Source organism: Eurosta solidaginis, chromosome 2 (assembly GCF_040869045.1).
Source record: "Eurosta solidaginis isolate ZX-2024a chromosome 2, ASM4086904v1, whole genome shotgun sequence".
Taxonomy (NCBI): Eukaryota; Metazoa; Arthropoda; class Insecta; order Diptera; family Tephritidae; genus Eurosta; species Eurosta solidaginis.
The window spans coordinates 57,625,656-57,649,813 of record NC_090320.1 but is presented as its reverse complement, the minus strand read 5'-3'; the positions used below and the strand labels follow the sequence as shown (position 1 = coordinate 57,649,813).

Below are 24,158 nucleotides of genomic sequence, written 5' to 3'. Positions count from 1 at the left end.
TGGCCAATTTCGGTCGTAGTGCTTTTGTTTAGCAATATTTTATTAAAATAATTTGTTAAAAATAAATGATTGTGAGCACACAAAGAAATCTATTTGTACTGTGGCACTATTGTGAATATTTGCACCGCATTACCGGCAGTTGCTATTGTACGTCAGATTGCAGCGCAAGCTGTAAGTAAATAGAACAGCTGATTTCGGTTGATATTTGATAAGAGACTTTTATATTGGTTGCGCAAGATGCGCATGGCTCAGGCTCGTATCACTATAAATATGTTACACAGTGTAACTCATTTTAAGTGCATTTAGCTGCGGCAAGAGTGGAAGCTAAAACTCGACAATAAGCAAAATTTTTGTGTCGCTTTTGCTGTTGAAGTATGGTTTTTTGGTAATGTCTGTAAGTGCGGTGGTTAGGTTGTTGGCTGCGGCAGTCCTAGCCACAGCGGCAGTATTGTCGTAGGTGGTGGTTGGGATGAGAGCTTCTGTTGAGATTTTTTTCTATTTTTGGCTTGGTTAAAGTTGTATTTCAGGCTGATTCTGTTCTAAAAGTTTTCTTGTAGGCTATGTATATTTGGCAGACTTTTCGTGCGATAAAAAATTCTCTGGCAATAGTTAACTCTTTTAAGTGCCATAATAATTTATTATTAAAACAGTTACAATACTAGTGTTTTATCTTCATTTTATATTGAGTTTTATTGTGTACTTAAAAGTTTATATATTTAAAAAGTCAGGCTCGGTTCCTCTCTTCACTCTTTTTCTCATTATTTTCTACTTCATTCTACTTTCACTACCATTGCAATTCCCACTCCGACTTCCGTCTTACTCCCACTCCCGTATTTACTCACTCCTACTCCCACTCCCATTCCTACTCGCACTCACATTCCGGTTACCACTCCCATTCCGGCTCCCGCCCCCACCTTAATTTCCTCAGAAATGGTATCTCTAATCCAAATATGCAATACCTGTTGAGATAAAGCAACATTAAATTTTTCCTAAAATGAAATTAATATTGCCTGTAGCATGGTTAAGCCAACAACTTTTCGTCCGCAACCATCCGTGAACCATAACGAACAAAATAAAAAAAGAAATATCGAAATCGGCCACGCCGTTTTTGTTATTAAGCAAGTATAACGCACAGAAAAAAATTTTCCCGTATCCCTCTTTAATAATATAGAAACAAGCGCTATTGTCAAATCCCTCCAAAGGTTCGGAGTAGAAAACAACATTTGCTGTTGGACGCAATCAATGCTGGAGAACAGAACTATAGACGCAAACATGGGCTCGGTGACAACGAACCGAAACGTGGAAAGAAAAAAACCTCAGGCTGTTGTTCTCTCCCCACTACTGTAGGTTGTAGCACAGTACGAGATACTATTCGAGCTTGATAAGAGTTTCGTAAAGGTAACAGCATAATCGGACGACGTTGCTATCGCAATATCGGGAGCTTTTCCCTCAATGTTAATCGAACTTCTTTAGTGCGCGCATAACTGGCTACGTACCTGGACGACATCGAGCAGCCTTAATGTTAGCCCAAGCAAGACAGAGCTTAGGCTCTTTACAACAAAACCAAAATGCCTCAATTTCGCCTGCATTCACTAAACGGCACACGGTTCTCGCTCTCTATTCAGGTTGAGTACTGGAAATTCAATATTGAAAGAAGATTAGAGAAGGCATACATCACATACTACTCGAGTGAGAGAATAGTTAACAGAAATTGGGACTTCGGACCAAAACTTGCGATGTGGCCTTACACAGTAGTCATAAGGCTCATCCTATCGTAGGAGGGCCAACCCTGGACAAGCAATAAAACATTCAAAAACCAAACAAAGTACAACCTGCTGCTTGTGCAGGGGCAACAGGAGCAATAAGCCGTGTTCAAACCACGCATTATATGTTATCCATAACCATATGCCACTTGAACTCCATATACACCTTACAGGTACTACCTCTGCCATCAGACTCAGGGAGTCCAGATGCTGAAGTGAGAAGCAGTATGGCCAAGGCGGTATTCTAAGAAGGCTACCCGTTGTATCTTCGACAACAGAGATTATCTTTCGCCTACATTGAACTTTGGCAAGAACTTTAGGTGAGGATAAGCAGTGATACTAGGAATTGAGATGGCCTCTCGCTTCCTCTTCGATAACTTTGTAAACCATCAAGCAGCGCTCATGGAGTTGGATTCACTACTTATGTGCGCTAAGGCCGTCTTTCACTGTATGAAAGTGTTGTGCAGCGATCATAATTCTCATGACATTTATTTTTCAAGTTGTAGCATTATAAGGAAATACGGCACCTGAGAACACAGCCGTATGAAGCCAAAAAACACAAGCTGGTCTTCAGTGAACTCCACAAACAGGCGTCGGAGCTCTATGCCAGGAATTTCCCGGTGAATCCTGTACTCAAAGAACAATACCCAAAACTTGCAGGAGGGGAACGCACACTCCCTAGGGAAACGCGAGACACTCTAGCTCAACTTCGATCTGGATACTGTAACAGGTTAAACTCTTACCTATCCCAAATCAACCCGGCATACAAAACATATGTCCTGCTTGTAACGTGTTCCCACATGACACCAACCATCTCTTTAACTGTATTGGGGAACCAACGCCTCTAACACCCCTCTTTGTTGTTGTTGTTGTAGCAATGCTCGCCCCACCTAATAGCCGCGACCGATCACAAATTGTCATCAATATCCTCTAACGGGAGTCCAAGGAAACTTGCCGTTTCAACAGGGGTGGACCATAAGGAAAGGGGTGTTAGAGGCGTTGGTTCCACATTACAATTGAAGAGATGGTTGGTGTCATGTGGGGACACATTGCAAGCGGGGCATACATTTCGTATGTCGGCGTTGATTCTGGATAGGTAAGAGTTTAACCTGTTACAGTATCCAGAACGAAGTTGAGCAAGAGTGACACGCGTTTCCCTGGGGAGTATGCGTTCCTCTTCCGCAAGTTTTGGATAATTTTCGTTAAGTACTGGATTCACCGGGCAATTCCCGGCATAAAGGTCCGACGTCTGTTTATGGAGTTCACCAAGGACTTGCTTGTGTTTTTTCACTTCATACGGCTGGGTTCTCAGGTGCCGTATTTCCTCAAAATGCTTACGGAGATGACTCCTTAAGCCCCTAGGCGGTGCTGGTTCATCAATTAGATGTCTGTTGGGATGCCCAGGTTTCTGGGTATTCAACAGGAACTGTTTGGTCAGCATCTCATTTCTCTCCCTGATGGGGAGTATTTTCGCCTCATTATGCAGATGGTGTTCTGGGGACATAAGAAGACAGCCCGTGGCGATTCTGAGAGCAGTATTTTGGCAGGCCTGTAGTTTCTTCCAGTGGGTGATTTTTAGGCTTGGCGACCATATGGGTGACGCGTAGCACGTAATCGGCTGGCTAATTGCTTTGTATGTAGTCATGAGCGTTTCTTTATCTTTTCCCCAAGTACTGCCAGCGAGGGATTTGAGGATTTTGTTACGGATCTGAATTCTCGGAACAATTGCGGCTGCGTGCTCACCAAAATATAGAGATAGAATGTAGAGATATTTTATTGCATAGCGCATCGATCTTTGGGCCTGGGCCTGTGGCCATTATTGTGCAGTCATCGGCGTAGGAAACGATTGTGACTCCTTCCGGTGGTGAAGGTAGCTTAGATATGTAGAAATTAAACAAAAGTGGGGATAGGACACCACCCTGTAGCACCCTCTGTTTAATTCTCCTTGGTTTTGATGTTTCGTTTCTAAATTGCACCGATGCCTGCCGACCACCCAGATAATTTGCGGTCCACCTTTTAAGATATGGGGGAAGGGTAGACCCTTCCAGGTCCTGCAGTAACGAGCCATGGTTGGCCGTATCAAAAGCTTTTGATAGGTCTAGCGCTACGAGTACTGTTCTATGGTGGGGGTATTGATTTAAACCGCAATTTATCTGGGTGCTAATGGCATTTAGCGCGGTGGTAGTGCTATGGAGTTTTCTGAAGCCATGCTGATGAGGGGCTAGCTGCAAATTTGCTTGGAAATATTATGGTCCACCGCTATTGAAACAGCAAGTTTCCTTGGACTCCCGTTAGAGGATATTGATGACAATTTGTAATTGGTCCCACCTATTGGATGGGGCGAAGCGCTGCTACAACAACAACAACCATACTTCTCACATGGGTACTGGGTGCCACAGGAAAAAAGATGGCAATGGAAAAGCGGCCCGGTATCGTCGGGCAGTCAGCACAGCTACCAACCAACCAATATTTTCTCAGACTCTTTGGCATTGCGCGAAATGTTATTCAAAGCATACAAGAGAAGACGACAGAAATTCAAGCATTTGTTTTTTTTTTTTAATTTCATTGGGTTTGCTTCTCGGAAAAGCTCTTGCGTTCTTCTGCAATACTGTTGGAATATGAGTAGCTGTAGTACAACACGGCGTATGAGTAACTAAAATTTATTTAGCTGCTTTCCATGCTATCGAACACTCTTATATATGTACATTAGGGTGGGTTAATTTATTAACCGATATCGCGGCATCGATTTTGCGATAGGATTTGGGCTCAGGAAAAAAAGTTCCACTATGCATACCCAAAAAAAATGTTCGAGCCTCCGAAATTGAATTTTTTTGACTTTTTTCGACTTTGACTGGCGGGACGGAATCTACATGTTTTATGCAGACCGAATGGAATCTGCAAGGCAGATGAATTTGTACTAAGAAGCTTTTCATGGCAGAAATACACTCGGAATGTTTGCCAAATCACTGCCGAGAGCGACCCGTTTAGAAAAAATGTTTCCTAACTGAAAAACTTTTTTTCAAACTTTCGATGATGCTTTGACCGGGAGTTGAACCCACGATCACCGATGTAGTAGGTGGAGCACGCTACCACCACACCATGGCGGCCGCCGAATTATCCTATCGGGGGAGTATATTCAAGTGGCCTAGACCTCCAACTCTCCTTCATACAATCCGATCACCGTAGCGTGTTCCAGGCAGAAGTTTCAGTCATTATGGGAGCCTCAGTTAGAATAGGTATACACAGTATCGGCAAAGAAATCTTTATTTTTAGCGACAGCTAGGCATCTGGGCGCTTACTCGCTCTATTCTGAACTAACACTAAACTGTTGCCGATCTGTTCAAGAGATGGCCCAACATAACCGTGTACACCTCACATTAGTCCCGTGACACAGGGACATCGTGGGAAACTGCATTGCAAACGAACTCGCTAGGCAGAGTACGACCAGACAGTTTATTTCTGATCAAGAACGCTTAGGTATGTGCCTTGCTACATGCAAGCTAGTTGTAAAGATCACATCTACCACCAAGCTGAAGAAGGATGCCTACAAGCAACAACAAAGAATGTGCAATTAAGAGAATTGGAATTAAATTTAAACAAAAACAACAACAGAACAAGTCATAATGCTGGTTTGCCTTCTCCCTCTGCAAATGCTGTACCTGCAGCTATATCCAATGCTGCGTTGGAAGGCTCTGCTACGACTACGCCTACGCCTCGCATACATGCAAACAAAAATGCAAAAGGCAAATCAAGTGAAGCTACCATCCCTAGCTTTGCCGCGGTCGCTGCGCCTCGCGATGCTGGGTTTAATCAATCTTCTGAGCGCCAAGTACCCCAGTGGGAAATCGTTGAGAAAAATAATCGCAGAAAGCGAAATAAGCCCATTGTTGTGGGTAATTCAAATAATAATGAATTAAAAGTTGTTCCCGTTTTTAAATATCTGCATATATCGTCATTCGCGCCAAGTGTTAAGGAAGTTGATATCTTGGCCTATGTCTATAGTCGTGCTAAAATTGAGACTAGTTTATTACTCTGTCATACTCTGGTGAAGAAAGATATTTCCCTTGACAAAGTTAGTAAAGTTAACTTCAAACTGGGTGTTTCCGAATGTTCCGTTGACAAGGTGCTTGATCCAGCTATATGGCCTGAATTTGTGAAAATTCGTCCATTCCGTTTTTTTCAACAAGAAGGTACATCGCTCCAGCAGCGATAACTAATCCCGTTAATGTAACTAATCCCGCTAGTGTAACTGATCCCAAGAAGTTGACCGCTCCCAAGAAGTTGAAAATATATTTTCAAAACGTTTCGGGGTTGAGAACTAAGTCTAAGCTGCTATTCGCATTGAGCTCAAACCTAGATTATGATATTTTCGTACTCGTTGAAACTTGGCTAAACGAGAGCTTTTACGACAGTGAATACTTTGATACTAATCTCTACAATGTGTTTCGGAAGGACCGTGATTATACTAAAACTGGTCATAGTAGAGGTGGAGGTGTTTTAATCACAGTCAAAAGGAAATACCGCTCCTCACTGGTTATGTTAGACAATAATGATACACTCTTGGATCAGCAATGTGTGTCAGTTAAAGGCGTTTCAAATATCACTATTTGTGCTTCGTACATACCTCCTTCTAGTGATGATGTGCTTTATAGAGCACATGTAGATAATGTTCGGGACATTGCATTTAATCTTCATGATAATGACTGTATTTGTGTTCTTGGTGACTTCAATCTGGGAAATATTGATTGGTCCTATATTGATGATTGTAATCAGCTTTTTGCTAATAATGTCAGCAGCATATCCGAAATTTATTTGATAGATAATCTAATGAGTTGCGGTCTTACTCAGATAAATAGCTTTTCTAATCAACTATCTCGTATCTTCGACTTAATTTTTGTTAATGATAACGTAAATTATGCAATTTCTGAGTGCCTTGATCCTCTTTCCACTCCTGGTATTCACCATGTACCGTTAATTCTAAAGATAGAATTCTATGAGTTTAGTTCTATTTGTGCCGTTGATGAATATATCAGTTATCGCTTTAGAAATATGGATGCTTATATGGTAAATTTTGCAGTTGATTCCATTGACTGGATTACATTATTTTCCCATGTTGAAGTCTCCAACTGTTATGAAATTTTTAAGCATAAGATTAAGGAAATTTGCAAAGCACATATCCCTGTTCTTAAAAAATACAGATACAAAGTTCCTTGGCACACCAAAGAGCTGTTAAAACTTAAAAATTTGAGAAATAAATATTTCAAGAATTTCAAGCTGTCAAATTCTGTGACTCATAAAGAGATATATTTACGTTATTCAAAGCAATTTAATTTTTTGAACAAGGATCTTAAGCGTAGTTATATTCGTAAGTTTGAATTGGACATAAAATATATATTTCTTGCTCATTTTGGAGGTATGTCAACTCCAGAAAATCTTGCTCAAGTATTCCGTCTGTGGTTTATCTCAATGATGCTCAAGCCCAGTATACTGCTGAGGCTGCTAATCTCTTTGCCCAGTTCTTTAAGTCTAATTTCGAAGCTGACACTGACGTGAATGCGGAGTGTTTCACGAACATTGGTTCCCCAGTAAATCTTGGATCATTAACTTTAACGCTTGATGATGTTGAAGAAGGGATCCGACAGCTGAAGACATCTACAAATACTGATGTTGATGGGTTGTCATCATATCTTTTTAAAAGTTGTTCTGCATTCGCTGCCCCTCTGCTGCTTCTGTTCAATAAATCACTAGAGCGGGGTCAGTTCATTGATGCCTGGAAGGTAGGCCCTATTAATCCAGTATTTAAAAGTGGCAACAAGAATAATATTGCCAATTATAGACCAATCGCTAAGATATCCTCCGTATCAAAATTATTTGAGACTATTGTAAAAAATAAGATTTATTTTGCAGTAAATAGGTTTATCTTCATTGAACAGCATGGTTTCGTAAAAGGTCGTTCAACGGTCACAAATCTGGCAGTGTTTTCAGAATATTGCATCTCAGCGTTTCAAAACCGACTTCAAGTTGATACTGTATACACAGACTTTTCAAAAGCTTTTGAGAAAGTAAGTCACAAAATTTTAATATTGAAACTTAGAGCTCTAGGATTTCACTCCACCCTTTTAAATTGGTTTGAATCCTATCTTTCGTGTCGTAAATGAAAGGTCGTTGTTGATGGGTTCTCATCGGATTCGTTCATTACGACGTCTGGAGTTCCTCAGGGTAGCATATTGGGTCCACTCCTTTTCATTATCTTTATAAATGATATATCCAGTTGTTTCAAGTACACTAATTTTCTTTTGTATGCTGATGATTTAAAGTTGTATTCGTCAATTACAAGTAAGGAGGACGTGTCGAATCTCCAATCTGATTTAGATAATGTCGCGATTTGGTGTAAACGAAATAAACTAAATTTAAATATTAAAAAATGCTCACATGTCTCCTACTCTAAGTCTCGCTGTCTTCTGCCTACATCTTACAATATTGATGGGCTTCCACTATCCACTTTAAGCGAAATTATCGATCTAGGTGTTGTATTCGATTCCAAATGTCTGTTTCACAGACATTTGAGCTACGTAATTGCAAAGGCATATTCAACACTTGCATTCATTAGACGTTTTGGCTCTCACTTTTCTGATCCCTACACTTTAAAATTGCTGTACACCTCGCTTGTACGTTCCAAATTAGAATACGCTGTTTTTATCTGGAGACCATACTATGATTGTCATATTAAGAGGTTTGAGCGAGTTCAAAAAGTGTTTGTCCGCTTTGCGTTGCGGTCATTAAACTTCAGAGACCCGATTCCCCCTTATAGGAGTCGTTGTTTGCTTATTAGCTTAAAGTCCTTAGATACTAGACGGTCCATTCTGTCCCTCACTTTTGTGTTCGACTTAATAAGTGGATTAATTGACTGTCCCTTCTTGCTTGAGAAAATACGTTTTAATATCCCGCAGAGGAGTTTACGGAATCACGATATTTTCTGGTTGGACTTTGTTAGAACTAATTACGCAACTAATGCTCCGATTTTTAGAGCTTTGAAAGAATTTAATTCGCTTATGAACCCTGGAAATCTTGATTTTTCCTCTACAAAGGAAGTATTTAAACAAAGATTAAATGAACTTTTTCTTAGCTAATTAGTTTTTAAGTTAAAATAATAATGGTTGTTATTTTTTTAGATGCTTTTTCTTCTTGTAATCTGTGTGAAAATTTTTTATATTTTCTAGATTAATATTGAAATAAATAAATAAATAAATAAACAGCGGGGTGTCGGACACTGGAATCTAAACTACAACCTAAATAGGCGTACAATTTTCACACTTGTAGGGGCACTAACTGGGCATTGCCTTATTAGTAGGGCATTGCCTTAAGGTAGGTTAGCAGGGCCTCATCGTCGATGCTGCAGGAGTTGTAAATAGGCTGCAAAAGAAACGTTGGTTCACCTCATCTGCAAATGCTAGGCATTGAGTGACGCAAGACAGCGCTTTCTGGAGCTCAACTTCTAGATAATCTGCGGCAGGTCGTGCTGCGTGACGTCAAGCACTTGGTGGTCTTTAGCAGCTTCTTAAAATTGTTCGATGAGGAAAGGCAATGGTGGATTTTCGTGGTATCACAACGGACCTAATATCACTGGCGAAAGTGGGCTACCGGTCATCCACTTCAATCTAACTTAATCTAAATGTAATATAAAATTTTTTTTTATTTGAATTTTTAAAATTTCGCTTAAATAAATTTTCGGAACAAGTGCAGTATACGGATGCTGATATAAAAAACGAAAAATTGAGATCGATAGGTATTAATAAAAGAAACATAACGGTATATTTTTTTTTTGGGCAAACAACAACAACACAAGTTATTAAAGGTCAAAATTCATAATAAGCTTTTTTTTTAATCTAAATTACTTCTAAAGTATTGAACCGATTTCAAAATTTTGACGTCCTTGGATATGTATTTCCAATACCTTTCATTTGATGTATATCTTAAGTATATAACTGCAAAGAATTTCATGAAATAATATAATTTTTTAAAAAACATATCAAAATTTTTAAAAACTTAATTTTTTTTTAATTTAATTGCTGTATTAAATATATGAAAATATAGTTTGGTAGATGGGAAATAATTTAAGCTTTCATTTAAAATTGTATATACTATCCTTAGTCCCATCAATGCAATACCAACTGTCCTCTTCCTGGTATACCAAAACTTAATTTTGGGCATATTAACAGTAATTCTGCGCAGAACACCTGGTATTTGTTTCCTTTATGTGCAGCACACCTTTAGGAGTTGGCGGCCTTCGGTCGCGCTTATTTGATTAACCCTGGGCTACGCCATGCCAAGTCCGGGTGGTTGCCTGACCCGTGGCAACATTACACGGTACGCACTCTTTTGCGCGTTTTTAGGTACAGCCTAATAAAATTACAACAACCATGTTTTGAAAATGGCAATAAGGCCATACTGGCTTTATTTCAATATACATACACATACATACATATGTACAAATAAATATGCGTAATTTACTATTAAATTAGATTTAAAAAAATGCTTCATATGAACTTTGACCCTTAATAACTCCTGTTATTGTCATTTGCCCACAAACAAAATTGTGTAGTTATACTCACCTTGATCATGTCTATCAATCCTAATACTTCATTTTTTGATTTTGGAATTGTCCGTATACTGCACTTAAGCCTCAAAATTTTTTTTACTTTTTTTTTTGCTTTGATTTTTAATGTTTTTTTCATGACCTACTAAAAAATGTTCATGTATACCCTGTCCGACCCAAAAATGTCCGCCAAAAACGTTGGCGATAACAGTTTTTTGAAAAAAAAAATATTTTTGGGTCGGACAGGGTATACATGAAAATTTTACAATCAAATGAAAACTTTTAGTAAATAAAAAAATAAATAAAATAAATATAAGGCGCGATAACCTCCGAAGAGATCTAAGGCCGAGCTTCTCTTCCAATTTGCGTCGTGCTCCTCTTGACTTTCCCTACAAATTGGCCGGACGGGACCTATATGTTTTATGCCGACTCCGAACGGCATCTGCAAGGCAGATGAGTTTTCACTGAGAGCTTTTCATGGCAGAAATACACCCGGAGCGCTTGCCAAACACTGCCGAGGGGCGACCCCGCTTAGTAAAATTTTCTTCTAATTGAAAAACCTTATTTCTAAAATTTTGATGTTGCTTTGCCCGGGGTGCGAACCCAGGGCATACGGTGTGGTAGGCGGAGCACGCTACCATCACACCACGGTGGCCTACGGCGGTAGGTGATGAAAAAAAAGTCAAACAAATAAAATTTCGCAGGCTCGAAAATTATTTTTTTGGGTATGCGTAGTGAAACTTTTTTTCCTGAGCCCGAATCCTATCTAAAAATCGATGGCGCGATATCGGTTAATTTTCGTCCATACAAATCGACCCGCCCTAATATATAACAATCAAACACATTTTATTTTGAAATCATAATAGCTTGTTTCTTATATAATATTACATGCATTTGTATGCATATATATGTATATGTATGAGTGTGTGTCCATAAAATCACGTGGGTTTGAACCTTCTGTTATTATTATTTCAATGAAATAGAAAAATCTCTAAACCTTGGTACTATTGCAAAATATTTAAATCAACATTGAAGCACACATACAAATAATTTTTGTTTTCACATTGTTTTGTATATATGTATATGTACATATGTATGTGTACATTCATAAGTGCATATATTTGTACATATGTACAATAAGCTTGCAATTTTATTTTATTTTGTTTTGATTTAAATTATTATTTTAATTTTTTTTTCTTTGCGCAAATTTTTTGTACTTTTTTTATTTTCGCAAGTCACAAAAATTATAAGAAAATTCTCCAAAAACACACACACATATATACATTGTTAAACATACCACTTCAACACCTATGTACATATGTACACACGCATGGAAAGGAAGAACGCGACATCATGATATTGCACAATTCGAAAAATATTAAAATTTTTTGTTACTTTTTTCAGCACTTGCACTATTTAGAAATTTTTTTAATTATTTTTTTTTCCCCAACAACAATCAATTTATATAGTTAATATACTTATATGTATATATTTAGTATAGGAAGTATTAGGATTGCAAAAAAAAATTGGTCTGTGTGCTATTGCTCGACCAAAAAATGTACGCTACACTACGACGCGTATTTAAATCGCGTATCACTACCCAGCAACAGCCAATCCGGGACTGAAAGCTCTTATCTAACGGCAATTGCCAAAAAGCACACAAACTGCCGTAAATCAGCAGCAACAACAACAAAAATACAGTAACTACAGCAATAGCAGTGGCAGCAGCGCAAAACAGCAGAGCTCTACCATCGGTAGCAGCAAAATTGCAAATTTTGTGCAGAATAAAAAAGTATCATGAATATATACCCTACCCCACTTAACGAATGAACAAACGACGGAAAGAGCAACTAACTATCCGAACGACAAACCGCCCAAACGACAACAACAACAAGAACGTGCGCACATGTTCGCACCTTGCTAAGAAATAAGAAATTCCCAGTGCTAGCTGAAGCAACAGAGACTAAATGCCGCCAGCTGTCAATGATTGATTTCGCACAGTGAGTTTAATGCAGTGGTGCGCCATAGCTCAATTGAACCAGACTTGCTTCACACATATTAGGGCTGATTACATTCACGACGGCGGTGTACCCGCCACATCTGTCTTATTATTTTTACACTTGTTCTTATGACTGTCGTCATTTTCGGCGCGACAGAGCAGCACGACAATCAATCACAAAGCCGTTATAGCCAGATGAAACCTAATTCTATTTTTGGGAAGCGACAGTGAGTGACGTCCTTTTTATTTTGTCAATAAAAACTAAAATAGAAGTAAATTAAAGATAATAAAAGCTAAAATCATTCTTTTGAGAGTTTTTTAAACATAATTAATATTTTTTTCTAAATTTTTCACTGTTCGCTGTTATTTATATTGATGGCTGGCACGGCCTTCGTAAAAATGTTAAGGTTCCCTGTGAGAAATATTACGTCTGGGAAACGTAACTGGTATGACGTGTTCCATATGTAGCTCATCTTCCAAACATGTTTAGGTTTTTACCTTTTTGGGTATGTTATATTAAATAACTTTTCACTACAAAATGAGTTTTTTAAATTATTTTAACAAAAGTTTCAACAATTTCCTTCTAGACTGCTTTTTTTCTGAGCCAAAAAAAAATTGTACATCAGCACTATAAAATGTTAAAAAAGTTACCGAAATACTAAAAAATTTACTTGAATGTATCTTTATGTTTTAATTTTTTTAGTCAGCTCCATATATTTTAAACATTTTGTATTTCCCCGGTTGGGGCAAATGTATTAGTTTCCGAAATATGTTCTTTTTTTTTAAGCGGGTGATTGCCTCTATTTTTGCGATATTTGAGGGACTTGAGAATATTTCAAACTGTTTCTGAAGCAAAAAGGGAATTTTTCAAAATGTTTGCTATAAATGCATCCTCTGCAGGTTGTAATTTTAACTTTAAGTTCCTACTGGGATACTCATGCTCTCGCTCTCACTAATACACTTACATTTTCACTTTTGCCGACCACTGGTTTAATGACAAATATAAGTTATTCAGACAACTTCGATATTGAGAACATTTATGCTTTCACAAGAAAAAATCAAAGGTGGATTTAGGAGAACTCTGGTAGTATTTGCAAAAGTATATGTTTTTTCATACCTAAGCGTGGGTAAGAAGGAAAAAAGGGGGTAGAAACGGAAAATTGGGTGGGAGAAAAAGCTAGCGACAGAGGTGATGATAGGAACACAAAGGAGCGGGATAGAAGTATAGACACAGGGATAAAGAGACGGCTGGAAGAAGGGAAAGAAAATGAAGGGAATAGAAACACAGGTAGGCAGCTGGATAGAACGAGGAACAGAGCGAGGAAGAGGGCGAAAAGAAATTTGAAATAGATGAAAATATGAGGAAGATGGAGATGATGGTAGGAAGGCAAAAGCGGGATAGAAGTATAGACAAAGGTATAAAGAGACGGAGTGGAAGAAGGCAAAGAAAATGTAGGGAATAGAAAGACAGGTATACAGCTGGAGATAACGAGAAACAGGACAAGGAAGAGGGAGAAAAGGAATTTGAAATATATGAAAAGATGAGAAAGCTATCAAAACTATCAAAACCTCCGAAGTTATTGTCGCTAGCAGATCCAAAAACTATTTAATGCTTGCCTTCAATCTGTATTTATCCACCTTTCGTACTCCCAATGTAGAAGCAAAGACAAGAATGGTACGTGGTATACGGAGTGCAGCCATCAGTGAGAGTTATATTGGCCGATATGCATCCATTCACCAGTAGTGAAGACCTGTAAAAGAATTTCGCTCACTTAATATGCTAGAACCTGCGCTTGATCTTCAACCCACTCAGATAAACTGCGTCTATAATAAAGAAATCAGTAGAAACAGTTCGATTCTGGAAACACTCAACCGGTCCCAAGCTTTCGACATCTTCAAGCTCTGAGAAAAGTATTTTTCCTCGAGCTTAAAGAGGCAGATGGCAAATACCCTGAGTGGGTAGCAATAATTTGTGTAGAGTTTCGAAACTAAACAACCGAATCAAAACGAATGAAACAAAAGATTTCAATACATTCTTTATTTCAATACCTCGAGTGTCCTGGGTTCAACTGCCGGACAAACTAAGATCAAAAATTTGGAAACAAGTTTTTTGAACTAAACAAAAGTTTTTCTTTCATCGGATTTTAGTTGCCTCAAACGACAGGCATACCTACCGCGGGTATATTCTAAGCCCCCTAACCCGTTTGGGGTGAATATGTCGCTACAATGTGGTGTTAACATATGGATGCTTAAGACCTCGAAACGGATTCTATGGGATGACGCTGGTGTTTCAGGCATGAAATTCCTTTGGAGAATCACTCTTGATAACAAGTTCTTCTTAGGATTGATTTATGAATGTGATACAAGGGTAGCTACTGATTTTTAAGATCGAACTCTACAAGCTTTACTCATACCCATACATATAAAGAGAGCTTTGCGATAAAAAACAAACTTCTGGTTTCTTCACCTCGCGCAACCTAGTACTATCACCGATACAATTCACGGCCACTATGTTTACGACATGGAAGGAACAGATGGCGCATATAATGGGCATCCACGTCAATGGTGTTACGCTAGCGACTGTGAGACACCCAAAATCTTTAAGGGTAACATTCGATAACACTGTCACCTTCAAAGAGCATGCCTCCGAAATTGTATCCAAAGTACAAAGCCACAACAAAATCATCAAGTCGCTTGCCGCAGCACTTGAGGAAATGATAAAGAAATGTTGCTAAGCACGTACATAGCAATGAGCCGGCCGCTCATGTGCTACGCGTCACTCATTTGGTGGCTTAGTCTTAGAACACACACAGGAAAAGGCTGTAGGCCTGCCGAAATGCTGCACACAGAACTGCCGCGGGATATCTACTAATAACTCCTGAACGTCATCTACTTACTGGGGCAAAATACCCAACATTGAAGAGCACAACGAAATGCTGAACAGACAAGTTTTGCTAAATTGTCACTAACTGGGACATCTTAAGGAACAACTGCCTGATCTAGCTCCGCCTCCAAGAGGGATAAGGCAACATCTCCGTAAGCACTAAGATGAGATTAGGCACTATGCAGCTGTTTGATCCAGAAAAGCATAAGGGTAGGGCCTCCTTCTTATCGAAACAGAATCGGTAAACAAATTTTTTTAGCATCTCAGAGCTAGTTGTCTTGCTACTGAAACTGCTGACTTTAACCATAGTTGCCACAATATATGTAACCACAGTGATAGGATACGGAGAAGTGAATAAGCATCTGTTCGCGAAAAGTCTAAACAATGAGAGAAATAATGACGAGGCAATCGAGTAACATAAACGAGGAGCAGTGCAAGTGATGATGATTCAGTTTGATTTAAACACGCTATGAGTGAAGTATAATTGTGATTATGAAGTACTACTCCGAAAGTAGTCTAAATGAAGACCATTTTGCAATACTGAATGTTGGAGTTATTTATTCGACAGTTCAGCGATTCGAACGTTAGCAGTAGGTGCATAATTAACAGGAACTCCCCAAAATTCGTTACAATACTTATTAACTATTTTCGAGGAGTTTTTTTGCCATTAACCCTTTCAGGACTATGGGAAATATATTTCCCATGAATAAATTAGGGAATTTTTATATTTTCTTATATGGTAACTCTGTTCAAGCGAGTGTGTTTAAACATAAAAACGGGAGTCCCCATAATCAAGTTAAGAAGATTGACAGTATTTTCAAATATTCTTTATTAAAAGTGTAAGTAAAGTCGGCAAACTTTCGAGGAGTGAAGTGTGTTCATATTTATTTAACTTATTTAGAATTTCGTGTTTCAAATTGCTTTTAAGAGATTTTTATTTGTTGAATGGTAAGTAAGAGACTAAACAATGATCTTACTTACTTACTTAATTGGCGCTTAACCGTCTAAACGGTTATGGCCGTCCAACAAGGCGCGCCAGTCGCTTTTTATGTAATTAAATGGGAAAAAGTATCTAAAAATAAAGAATTATTATAAGGGAAACATGTTTCCCTGTGGACCACAATGGAAATTTTAAGGTACCATTTTTATTATTATTTTATGTTGCGATTAACTCATTTATTCATGTTTTTCGAATTGACTACAGACAAAATGGCTGGAAAAAGATGCAGGGAATTTCATCTGAAAGAAGATGAGATTTTACAATTACTCATAGCTGACAATAGTGATGGTGAAGATGAACTACGAGAAGAAGATCAAGAATACCTTGCTCAGGATATGGAAAATTGTGTAGGTGTGGTAGAAATAACAACAAGTTCAGTCCAGGAAGTTAAAGAAGACAAATCGGATGAGAATCCTGTCCATACCTCTGTTGAAGAAGCTTAAGAATATCTTGCTCAGGATATGGAAAATGGTGTAGGTGTGGTAGAAATAACAAGTTTAGTCCAGGAAGTTCAAGAAGACAAATCGGATGAGAATCCTGTCCATACCTCTGATGAAGAAGCTCTTGTTTTCAGATGGATAAAGGACTCATATGCGCCGAGTATCTTTCGAGAAAGTGACAATGAGTTCGGTAGCATAAATATATTCTGCGAAAAGTCTGCTATGAAATTGATTGCAAAGCAAAGATAAAATACTACTTACGCATTTTTTTCGATATAATGGATATTGCTATGAACAACTCATATTTGGTGTATAAAAAGTTACATTAGAAGAAACTTGTACAGGGACCCCTTTTGAGCAGTATAGAATTTCGTCAAAATATTGCTCGAAACCTTATAAATGAATTTTCATGTAGGCAAAGATCCAGGCCGTCCATAGTGAATAAACCGAAGAGTCAAGTCGGTGTGAAGCGAAGTTTACCAATGCACAATATGCAAAAAGTAAATAACATGAAGAGGTAGGTAAATTGCGCTAAGAAGCGGATTGAAAATAGGACGCATAACATACATATGTGTAATGTGCAACGTTCACCTCTGTTATACTAGCAAAAGAAACTGCTTTGCAGATTTCCATAAATGATTTATTTTCCAAAATCTATATATTTTCACAACAAATTTTTAAAGTTCGCATTATTAGAAAACAAATGTTCCCTGCTATTGAGAAATTCCCATTGAGATCCATAGGGAAATATTTTTCCCAAGAAATTACAAAAAAACCGTGAAATTTATTTAAAAGTCGAATTGTTTTTTATGTATTTTGCTTTCAAATCAACTAAATAAAACAGACGTACAACAAAATTTACTTGTAGTTTTCTTACGGTCCTGAAAGGGTTAAATAAAATGTAAAAAGTATACTGTGTCGAGAGCTCGCCAAAGTTTCGCACATTTATAAACAATTATTTGTAAAATTTTATATAATCACTACCCCACTGTACTATGATATATGCCAAACTTCTTTGCAGAAGGTGAATGAATGAGCCTTTAAATGATGTTAAGTGAAAAAAGTGAAAAGCATTGCCAAAATTGTTGACTCAGAGAACCAAAAAAGTATTTTGTTAAGAAAAGCCTTTTACTTCACTCTCTCCCCCCTCCTTTTAACCCTCTCACCAAAAGTTCAATTAACAGACTGGTCTTGTAAATATGTTAATGTTGCTCATAACCATCTCACTTTTCTCTTTGCCGTTCGTGTGGGCGGCCAAAGGATGCGACTTTATGCAAACAAACGGAGAGATTTAATAACTATTCTTTGGCACGGGGGGATATGGGAACACAATAAATTTTACATTGGCCAATTACTTGCAGATAATAACATTTCCATCAACAGTGGCTACTAACATACTCACATCATGACAGAAAAAGCAAGCACTTGATTATCCTACACTTAGGGGACAAGCTTAGCCTAAAAGGCGGTTAATTAGACAGATATGTATGTCTGTGGCCTGAAAAAATGCCAGGTGTGGCAGTTGAGCATATCGACTTTGGTTAAGAGTCGAGTACGTATTTAGTTGTAAAATATTATTTGTTTATTCAAACATACATGCATACGTTTATACATACATACATACATACATACATAGATGTATTCAACTTCACCTGTGTTTGTATTACAGCGATGAAAATGAATGAAAACAATACAGACCGTTTCAAAGCTAGTTCGCTCATAGGAAGCCTTCGTACGCGATGGCTGATGTAAGTGAGAAGTGCTGGTTGGAGGAGGAAATAATTAAGCACGTTCTGTGCTAGTTTCCTGTGCTTCACGGGATAGGACTCCAGCTATTAGGATTACCACAGTGGCGGCAACGTCCAACGAATCAACCTCCTGCTTCTCCTCCTAACTTGCTCCACCAACTTAGTCAGCTTCTGCTCAACCTCTGATACCAACAAAGTTGTATTCATTTTCAAAGCAAATAGAGCTTAATCAGCTCTAAATTGGCTGCGTGCTACTTCAGTCGTCGACGTTGTCCAGCTTACAAACGGTGCACGAGTGGGAAATCACTTCCACAGGCAACAGTGAAAAACAATAATTAAAGATCCCAACACTCTAAAAAGTAGCTCACTGTATACACCGGAAAACAAGGACGTCATCAAAAACAAACCAATATCAGTTGGTTCTATGTACTAAACAAGGAGAAACTGGTCGAAGGATGTAAATGACTTCCTAGCACTAAGCGCCTACATACGCGTGAAAAGAAAAAGATCATGAACCGAAAAGCTCCTGAAAGGCTTAGAAATGTAATGTGTATTTAGGACGAGGGTGATTCTCATCGTTGCTTAGTACAAGTGAACAAGAAAATCCCAAGGACTTCCGGTGTGTATTAATTGCTCATAGGTTAGGTTTGATGGTAGCTACCCTGATAGAGGAAGCTCACTTGGATAACACGAAGGTCCGTTACCACATACAATAGCCCCAGCGGGTTAGGGGATCAGAATATACCCGCGGTAGGTATGCCTGTCGTAAGAAGCGACTAAAATACCAGATTCAAGGGGTTGTGTAACGCAACCCTTCAGGTTGCCAGCGCAATATATAGCTTCTCCGAACCCAATTGTCAACCTAACCTATCCGCGGCGAATCCTGTTTCACTAACAGACGAGGCTCTGGCGACCACAAGCTCCTCATGGAACTTGGGGGTGGGGAGGGGGGAATGGCCTGAAGGTTTAATGTGGCCACATAGCACCTTAATGGTGCTGTGGTACCGGAGCGTACCGGATCTTTATCCGGCAAAGGACCATCACATCGATAACACTCCCCAAAACCTTCGGGGAGCAACCTTATCGCTACAACAACAACAACAACCACATACAATAAAAAAAATAACGGTGACGTAGATATAGCTACTTTGAGAATCGTTGGGTAGCAACGACAAAGTTCCGAATGATACCGATCTCAACCTTGGATAAATCCTCGGGAGATCCAAGTGAATCGCGACCGAAGTGCATTCGCCTTGTTCTGGCAAAAGCAGGGCAATCAAGCATAAAGTGATTTGATGATTCCACCTCATCATCCTCCATACAGCTGAAGCAGAATTGAGTTTCCAGTATATTGAGACGTACCGCATGGATACCCATGGGACAGTGCCCTTTCAAACTCCAATTACCATTGATAGGTGAGCTTTAGTGAACCCAAGTACTTCGACAGACCTCCTACCATCCACTTTCCCTAACTGTAGTAACACCGGATAGCATTTTATCCACCGCATCCTTAATCGCAGCAACTTCCGCTTGGAATACACTGCAGTGATCCGCCAACTTTAACCTGCGGCTTACATTTAGCTCTTGACAAAATACCCCCCACCCCACCCACCTTTCCACCCAACTTGCTCATGGTTCTTATTAAAAATTTGTGAAGTACGCTTCCACTTACGGAAGATTGAGTACTTCGCGGATGTCAACGGCTCAACTGCGCTATATGAAATAGTTCACAAGGTACATAGATTCATCCCTTCAAATTAAACAGTTTAGCTTAAATGCACCCCATGACATGAACTGCCTTTATTAAAAACATTCCACCCACCTGCGGTACGAGTATGGAAAATATGCTCTAGAAAGCATGTCTGAAAGACGAGTAAAGACCTTTCCGACTATTATCCATTCCTGAAATCTTGGACGTACATGATGGTCTACTCCGACTTGCTTTTATTTTAATATCACATTCTGAACGTATCGTGTTACGCTGGCTTTCGGGGGGCTTTTAATCAACTATGTCTGTAATAAAGCTAAAACCCATACTCTGCGGGATAAAAGTGTTGATTTGTTCGAGTAAATCGTTAAAAGCATGGTTTTTGTATAGAGCAAGAGATTTTATTCTAATTTGACCATTTCAGCCTCTTACGGTCGACTGATTCGTTATCTAATCCTCTTGAACCTTTGTTATCAATTTAGTGCCCAAAAACTTACATTCGCCGCTAAAAAGCTCTTGCTCTCTCTCTCTCTCTTCCTTTTCAAAGCTATGACTCTGTTAAGTCGAACTCTTAAGCATACAGCTTTTTGCATAAAAGCCCTCTCACACTCTTCACACGTTCCTAAGTTTTCCTTCGACATGGTAATTTTACATTACCGCATACTACACCGCACTACATACAAACAAACATGACGTTTTACTGTTGCGTCCTTCATAAACACCAGCCACAACACGCACCAATGGCGTGTAGTTGTAGCACTCGATTCGTACTTCATACATAAAGAAAAAGTCTGCACAACGCTCTCTCCCTCTCACCCCCATTAAATCATTGCGGTTCGTTGTGTGTTTGCATAAATGTGACCGTTGTTTACATTTCTACTTTATATTGTACAGCGATTGTTTTTTTACGAGGGATTCTACTGCGTATGAGTGACATTCATTTATTTTTGATTAACCGCACTTCAGTTTAATTGTGGATTTGTTTACCAAGTTGGTATGCAAATCTTTGCAAGTTTATTCTCTTTTTATACTCAGCTGAGCAGAGCTCACAGAGTATATTAATTTTGTTCGCGTAACGGTAATCCGTAACGGCATAAACTAATCGAGATATGTAGATATAGACTTCTATATATCAAAATGATCTGGGCGGAAAAAGAAATTCATTTAGCCATGTCCGTCCGTTCGTCTGTCCATTAACACGATAACTTGAGTAAATTTTAAGGTATCTTAATGAAATTTGGTATGTAGGTTGCTGGGCACTCATCTCAGATTGCTATTTAAAATGAACGAAATCGGAATATAACCACGCCCACTTTTTCGATATCGAAAACTTCGAAAAACCGAAAAAGTTCGATAATTCATTACGAAATACGGATAAAGCGATGAAACTTGGTAGGTGGGTTGACCTTATGACGCAGAATAGAAAATTTTTTAAATTTTGGACAATGGGCGTGGCACCGCCCACTTTTAAAAGAAGGTAATTTAAAAGTTTTGCAAGCTATAATTTGGCAGTCGTTGAAGATATTATGCTGAATTTTGGCAGGAACATTACTCCTATTACTATATGTGTGCTAAATTAAAACTACCAAACCGGAGAATAGGCCCACTTAAAAAAACAAATTTTTTAAGTCAAATTTTAACAAAAAATTGAATATCTTTACAGTATATAAGTAAATTATGTCAACATTCAACTCCAGTAATGATATGGTACAACAAAATACAAAAATAAAAGAAAATTTCAAAATGGACGTGGCTCCGCCTTTTTTCATTTAATTTCTCTAGAATACTTTTAATGCCATAAGTCGAACAAAAATTTACCAATCCCCGTGAAATTTGGTAGGGGCATAGATTCTTTGACGATAACTGTTCTCCGTGAAAATGGGCGAAATCGGTTGAAGCCACGTCCAGTTTTTATACACAGTCGACCGTCTGTCCTTCCGCTCGGCCGTTAACACGATAACTTGCGCAAAAAACGATATATCTTAACTAAACTTAGTTCACGTACTTATCTTAAGTCACTTTATTGTGGTATAGAAAATGTCCGAAATCCGACTATGACCACGCCCACTTTTTCGATATCGAAAATTACGAAAAATTTAAAAAATGCCATACGACAAAAGGGATGAAACATGGTGATTGGATTGGCTTATTGACGTAAAATATAACTTTAGAAAAAACTTTGTAAAATGGGTGTGACACCTACCATATTAAGTACAAAATAATTAAAAAGTTCTGCAGGGCGAAATCAAAAGCCCTTGGAATCATGGCAGGAATATTGTCCGTGGTATTACATATATAAATAAATTAGCGGCACCCGACAGATGATGTTCTGGGTCACCCTGCTCCACATTTTGGTCGGCATCTCGAGAAACGCCTTCACATATACAACTAAGGGCCACTCTCTTTCAAAACCTTCATTAATACCTTTAATTTGATACCCATATCGTACAAACACATTATAGAGTCACCCCTGGTCCATCTTTATGGCGATATTTCGAAAAGGCGTCCACCTATAGAACTAAGGCCCACTCCCTTTTAAATAATCATTAACACCTTTCATTTGATACCCATATTCTAGAGTCACCCCTGGTCCACCTTTATGGCGATATCTCGAAAAGGCGTCCACCTATAGAACTAAGGCCAACTCCCTTTTAAAATACTCATAAACAGCTTTCATTTGATACCCATAACGTACAAACACATTCTAGAGTCACCCCTGGTCCACCTTTATGGCGATATCCCGAAATGGCGTCCACCTATGGAACTATGGCCCACTCCCTTTTAAAATACTCTGTAATACCTTCCATTTGATACCCATGTCATACAAACACATTCCAGGGTTACCCTAGGTTAATTTTCCTACATGGTGATTTTCCCTTATTTTGCCTCCAAAGCTCTCAGCTGAGTATGTAATGTTCGGTTACACCCGAACTTAGCCTTCCTTACTTGTTATAGTTCATTTTATATTTTTTAATAACAAAAATACGTTTTTTTCTTTTAACTTTTGTTTTGCTATTTGGCGGTAAGGTATCGTTAAAAAGAAGTATTTTTCACACTTCTACAATGACGGCACGGCTATAGGTTTGCCAAAAATACGACTTGCCAAAATGTAGGCCGATGAAAATTAATTTAAATTTTTTGAAATTTTTTTATTAAATTTTTAACGTCCTACGTGTGTACGAATTCCATTAAAATACACGTGTGCGATATTCAAGTTTATGTTGGGACGAGATATATTTGAAGGGCCTTAGATTGCAAAATCTATCATTTCGTCCTCAGAAGATGAATTATTATTTTTGCTACACTCATAAATATTTTTTGTGTTCATTAATTTTAAGAGATCTTTGTTTATTTCAAAGTCACGGCAGCATTTATTCAGCCGTTTAAGGCAACTTCTTATTGTCAGAAGCGAATTCAACATAACTAAACTCATTTTGTTTCTGTGTTTGCTTTTATTCAAACTCATGTTTGAAAGCGTTCTTGCAACTTCAGCATTACTTAGTGGCAGTACAAAATCGACAAGATTTTGGAATTATACCGTTTAACATCAAACCAAATACTTAATGTTGGAGTCACATTTTTCCAATTTTGGATATAGATATTTTTCAACTGCATTTGCAATCTCGTTATTTCATCGGTGATATACTTGTTTTTTTTTTTTATTTGTGAAATATGAAAACCTTTAAGGTTTTACAATTCTCAATGTGTTTTCAACCGAAAAAAAATCTGTTTTGGTAAGCGTTTCTATATTGTGCGGCAAGAGTTGCCTTAATTGCTCTATTAATTTAATCATGAGGTCGCGGCATATGTATATTACGTATCTTTCCTTCAATGAATTCGTCTATAAATGTATCTTATTTTTTAATTCGTATATATTCTTCAAAGGTATAATGAAAATTTATTATAATCTGAAGTTAAAGGGTCGAAACTTTTAGAAGGTGACACTATGCTATTGCACAAGCTGGAAAGCAAATATAGAACCTCATGACACAGTTTATCGATTAAAGTTTTTGTTATCAG

At 38.2% G+C, this 24,158-nt stretch overlaps 1 protein-coding gene across 5 annotated transcripts in view; it reads right to left on the bottom strand.

Moving 5' to 3' along the window:
• Positions 1–11,989, bottom strand: part of LOC137239794 (inactive dipeptidyl peptidase 10) — a 159,818-nt gene extending 147,829 nt beyond the window's left edge. For 4 of the 5 annotated variants that reach the window (XM_067765465.1, XM_067765467.1, XM_067765468.1 and 1 more), the window contains exon 1: positions 11,657–11,989. The gene's annotated coding sequence lies outside the window, so the exon portion shown is untranslated. Of the gene's footprint in view, positions 1–10,375; positions 10,502–11,656 lie in introns of all 5 variants that reach the window. The other variant, XM_067765466.1, reaches the window with a different exon arrangement.
• Positions 11,990–24,158: the final 12,169 nt, after the last annotated feature.